Source organism: Grampus griseus, assembly GCF_964374135.1.
Source record: "Grampus griseus genome assembly, chromosome: 4".
NCBI classification, from domain to species: Eukaryota; Metazoa; Chordata; class Mammalia; order Artiodactyla; family Delphinidae; genus Grampus; species Grampus griseus.
The window spans coordinates 89,304,379-89,310,457 of NC_138997.1; the positions used below are offsets into that span (position 1 = coordinate 89,304,379).

Genomic DNA, 6,079 nt, shown 5'->3' on the forward strand with positions numbered 1-6,079 from the left:
TGCTCCATCCCATGATTACAAATCCAATTACATTTATGAAACTTTAATATCTCTTTACTGCTAGATTTGAATATGTGAACATGTAGCCTTAGGAAACACCAGAAAAATATCTATCAGAAGTAAGATGGGAGTTTTCCAAGAAACGATCCAAAACTAGCTGTTGAACAGAGATCAAGATGGCCAAGTAGGAGGACACTGGACTCACCTCCACTCACAAACACATCAAAACTACAACTAAATATACAACTAAGTATACAGAGTGACTCTTTTTGAAATCTACCTGGGAACTTGCATAACAGCTCTTCTACAACCAAGGTTATAAAAAAAAGATCCACATAGCACCTGGTAGGAAGGAAGAAGAAGCAATCTGATTGGGATCCACAATCCAGAGGGGGGCACAGAAACAGGAGAAGAATATCACAGGCTTGATGATACAACATTTCTACTCCTAGATATATATCCAAAGGAAAAAAAGCACTAATTGGAAAAAATATGTATGCACCCCAATGTTCATAGCAGCATTATTTACAGTAACCAAGATAAGGAAGCAATTACGTGTCCATCAACAGATGAATGGATAAAAAAAAAGATGTTTTATACATATATATATGCATACATATATGCATACATACACACACACATAATGGAATATTAGCCATAAAAGTATGAAATTTTGCCATTCACAACAACATGGATGGACTTGGAGGCTATAAATAAGTCAGACAGAAAATCAAACTCTATGTTTTCACTTATATGTGGAACCTAAAAAATAAAACAAATTAATAAAAGCAAAACAGAAACAGACTTATAGATACAGAGCAAACTAATGGTTACCTGTTGTAAAGCGATGGAGGGAAGGGCAAGACAGGGGAAGGGGATTAAGAGGTACTAACTACTATACTAGTAAATAAGTTACAAGGATGTAATATTCAGCACAGGGAGTATACCCAATATTTTATAATAACTTTAAATGGAGTATAATCTATAAAAATGTTGAATCACTATGTTGTACACCTGAAACAAACATAACATTTTAATTCAACAATATTTCAATTTAAAAAAAAATTAAAAAGCGTTGAGCTAGGAAACATGGTTAAAACTCACACCTGATTACATTGTTGACTTACCCAAGTAGTAATTAAACGTTAAAATTTGTTTTATATATTAAGTTTGTATTATTTTAAAAAACTGATTTGAAAGTAGTTTCTGATATCTGCAACCAGAAGTATTCTAAATGGAACAACTGATGAGAAAAGGAGAATGGTTAATGGTTAGACATGAAACAGATATATTGTTAACATTTTACATAATCAAAACTATCTAAACTTCTAATTAATATTATTGACCATATCTAGATTTGCCTGAAAAAAAGCATCCAAATATAAATGTTGTATTCCTGTTAAAGGTTTCTCTACCTCTTTCAAAAGAACACAATTTTAGACAACCTTATGAATTACTCCTCTAGAGACCCAGTCATTTGAATCAAAAAAATTGTCAAAAGGCCAAAAATATAAGTAACTCATGTAGATATTTTTAAGGACATATAACTGGGTACACAATAGTTATCAGTCCCTGCCTTTTGCATACTATGTTAAACTTCAGATAGTTAATTACCTTGCCCTAGAGTACAGACTTAGTAATTAAAAGAGCTGAGATTTAAAGCTAGATTTCAATGACTCCAAAGCCAAACATCTTTTTACTCCCCCTAGGATATCCAAAGAAAACCATGAAGAATATTGAAGTTCAACCTAGTGTATGTACCGTAGAATGTCAGAGGACTGATCTTAAGGCTACAAGGACTAAAGCATAAGCTTTAAGTATAGACTTCTAAAGTAGAGATAAACTATGAGAGTTAAATGCACACAGCTATCCAGAAATGACCCACAATTTTGGCTTTTTTACCTAATAATTGAAAGGGAGTTCAGGAAACAAATTTAAATATTATTATTTTTATCCACCGTATAACTTCACTTTTTCAAGGCAGTTGCATATATATTAATGCGTGGTAATTACAGTTATTCTTTCTTAGGAATAACACGAGTACTGAGCATTGTAATTAAATTTCATTGGCATTTTCATTGAGATGAATGAATTTATATAGTTTTTTAAATTTATTTTTTTTAATTGAAGTATAATTGATATACAATATTATATGTTACAGGTGTACAATATAGTGATTCACAATTTTTGAAGGTTATCTCCATTTATAGTTATTATAAAATATTGGCTATGTTCCCTGTGCTGTATAATATATACTTATAGCTTATTTTATACATGAGTTTTTTTTTTTTTTTTTTTTTAGATTCTGTCATTTTATTCACATAGTATCCAAAAAACTCTTTCCATGATTAAGCAGTAATTCACAATACATGTATCTTTTGAGGCATTTGCTGCTTTAATAGATGGCTTGTTCCTCTCTTTAATTATGAAAAGAATGAGACCCAAATAAAAAGACTCCTACATTTTTAATAAATGAAAATGTACAAAACTCAATACTTATTCATATTTACTAGAGCTACAAAGTATAATCACTATCAGAAAATTCTAAAATTAAAATTTGTATTCTCCTCTCCCCTTACTAGTCTAATATTTATCAATATTCTAACTAAGCAGAGCATGTAATCCCGCATTTGTCTCAGGAGTTACTCCAAGCACTAGATATGACTGGATTTTCTGATAATGAAATGTTTACACTTCATGAGGAACAAAGAAGTTCACCATGAAGCCTATCTTCCCTTCTCCTTCTAAGGACTTTCATTTCTCATGGTTGCCTCCATATTGGGTAACGGTGGCACCATGGGAGACACGACAATCCATGTATTCTTGTAATACATACAGAGTTTTATTAAGGATCCCTGGAAAGGGGGACATTATGTTATATATTGTCAGAATACTTTAAAAAAATACCAGTCATTTACTTTTTAAACAAGAGAATCTGATTGAATTAAATGTGGGTTAAACTCAATGGACTCTTTAAATTGAACTTTAGTGATTTTCTCATTTGTACAAGAGTATCAAAATCCAAGGTCTTAACATCATGATAAATTGTCTAGAAACTCATTTACTAAGAATGCATAAGACCCTGAAAAGGTTGTCCTGTGATGCCTGAAACATGTTCACAGCTGATTTATGCCAGAACAGAGGTCATGAAGAACTCTGAAGGATAGTCACCAGCTGTTAAGGGTTCCCATTTCCAGATAAGTACGCTTCTCCATTATGTGCTGCACTTACCAGGTAACATCAGTCTTGTTTGGACAGTCTTTTCTTCATCTTCCTTATTTCTTTATGTTAAGGTGATCATCAACTTTATATAAGCACCCACAGATAACTGTTAATTATTAGAACACTCATCATATTTAGGCCACTTCCTGAAGACATGTAAAGCAAACCTTAATGCTTTACTGGGATATTTCCAATATAAATTGTAAAGGAGATAATTTTTTTTCCTACACAGGAAATTACTTAGTATCATCAACAGTATATATAGATGATATTATACATCAACTATACCTCAATTTTAAAAATTGAAACAAAACAGTATGTAGGTTCTCAGGTTTTTGTAAGAGATGAGTAAAGTCCCTTTACTCACCTGCTTCCTAACAATGACCCTGGATATTTCAGCTTAGGTCTTGAGGTACATATTCTTTTGGGTCTCCTCAATCCCATTCTCATATTTTGAATCTGGTAACAGAAAATAAAACAGGAAATTTATTTTATTTTATTATTCTTATTTTTGGCCATGCCACGTGACTTGGAGAATATTAGTTCCCTGATCAGAGATTGAACCCAGGCATGCAGCAGTGAAAGCATGGAGTCCTAACCACTGGACTGCCAGAGAATTCCCAGGAAAGTTTTTAAAAAAACTGATTTAATCTTTGGTCTAATAAGTCCAATGTGCAAGTAATGAAATGGAGAATACCAACTTATATACTAACTCACACACTCCTTCTCAACAGGGAAAATGTACTTGTCTAAAAAGGAACATACTAGTTCATTATATGTGTTAATAATGGAAACAGTAGAACATGTCTGAGAGTATCTTTTTAAGAGTTGCACTAGGAATGAAATTCCAATTTAAGCTTTAGAATCTCAATCATCTGAACTGATACTGTACTGAAAAGCAGAAAAGCAAACAATGCTGACAGAAAATATTCTACATTCTCTCCTGTGGCTTTTAAAACCTTTGAAAGGAAATTGGTGCCCACTGAAACTACCGATATATACTAATGGAGTATTGGTGCCTTGTGTCTGCTCCCCTGTTGAAAAAGTTCTCAGTAAATGCTTTGACTCCCTCACAACACTGATGGGACTTTTTCTCCAGCATGTTTCTTGCTATGTCTGAAAAGATGCGAGCTCTGACTAAAGGCTTTCCCACATTCATGACATTTGAAGGGTTTCTCCAAAGTGTGGATTCTTCAATATTGAATCAGGATTGCACTTCGGCTGAAAACCTTTGCACACACATCACATGTATAAGGTTTCTCTCCACTGTAGATCCTCTGATGTAGGTTAACGGCTGAGCTCTGCCTAAAGAATTTCCCACATTCATCACACTTGTGTTGTTTTTTTTTGAGGACGGTTTCCTTGTCTTCTTTCAAACTTTCTATCTTGTTCACAGGTTCCTCTAAAGGTGAAACTCTGGGAAGCATTCATGTGAAGAGTGTTAGAAACTTTGTAATGCAGTTCTTTGCCTGAAGAAGTCTTTCGCCTTGAAGCTGATTTCACATTTATAGTTCCAGTGTCTCTATCATTTTGTCTTAAGGTGTGAAGCTCCTTTGACGCCCACTGCAGTTGCTTTTTTGTGGGCTTAAGCTGGCTACGTGGTGTCTCCTGAGTGATTTCACAAGTTGGTAGCTTCTTTGTAAACATGTCTTCATTTCGTCCAAGAAAGACCTGTTCAGCCGCCCTGTTGTGCACTTTCTCCAGCTCCTCCAGCATCACCATGGCTTCCTCTCCACTCTATGGTCAATTCTCTTGAAAGCAGGCCTGCAGCTCCTCAGGCAATATGGCCAGGAACTGCTCCAGCACAAGCAGCTCCAGCATCTGCTCCTTGCTGTGCATCTCTGGCCTCAGCTACTGACAGCACAGCTCATGGAGCCAGCTCAGAGCCTCCCGTGGCCCAGGTGACTCCTGGTAGTCAAACTGCCTGAACTACTGGTGGTAGGTCTCTGAGATGTAGTAGCTGCTTCAGTGGCAGCTGGAGACCATATTACATGCCTGCCCTCCCTCTTCCACCTTCATTACCAGAATGCGGTCAGGGTCCGCTGAAGTTTGTGGAAGGAGTTTTGATGTCTCTCTCAATTTTGCAGACATTTGGACTGGGACTAGCTCAGAACTGCTAGGCTTTAATCTTCAAGAAGTTGAAACTCTCCTTATGACACTTCTCCTCTGCTGAGCCTGCACCCGACGGCCCTGGGACACCTTCCTCCACCATATGGTGCCGCTTCCGGATGGGGACCCGACTCCGCGAGACCACACGAGGAGAATATATACATAATAGTTTGTACCTCTTAGTCCTCTACCCTTATGTTGTCCCTCCCCCTTCCCTCTCCCCTCTGGTAATCGCTAGTTTGTTCTTTATATCTGTGAGTCTGCTTCTTTTTTTCTATGTTCACTAGTTTGTTGGATTTATATTTTTAAATGATGAAATTTTTACTGGGCTAAAGTGAAGAAAATAACAAATGTTTTCTTTAAAAGTTTGTTATTGAATTAACCCAGACAACAGAATTATTCTGCATCCTAACTAAATAAAATACATTATACCTAAGTTCAATAGTAAAAGAAATCCTTATTCATTTCCAGTTTGATAGCTTCACATAACTTATATGAAAGTATTCTATGACATACAAATGATTGTAAAATGTGATAACTTTCATAATTATGAATAAAATTTTAAGTATATATGAACCAGAACATGTAGCTTTTTGACCGACCAGAGGTCGATGAATAACAAATTAAAACAGAGCTATATTTTGCTTTATTTTTTTCTGTTCTAAGAACCATTATTTCTAGCTGCTTAATGTAGAACAGAGAGTAGTGGCTCCTTTTGCAGATGAGTGGGACAATTTATACATCTGAA

General features: G+C 35.3%; 1 pseudogene across 1 annotated transcript; it reads right to left on the reverse strand.

Moving 5' to 3' along the window:
• Window positions 1–4,292: 4,292 nt before the first annotated feature.
• On the reverse strand, window positions 4,293–5,313 carry LOC309822150 (zinc finger protein 396-like; annotated as a pseudogene). The gene has a single exon. The product of its transcript is annotated as a zinc finger protein 396-like (transcript).
• Between the last annotated feature and the right edge of the window lie 766 nt (window positions 5,314–6,079).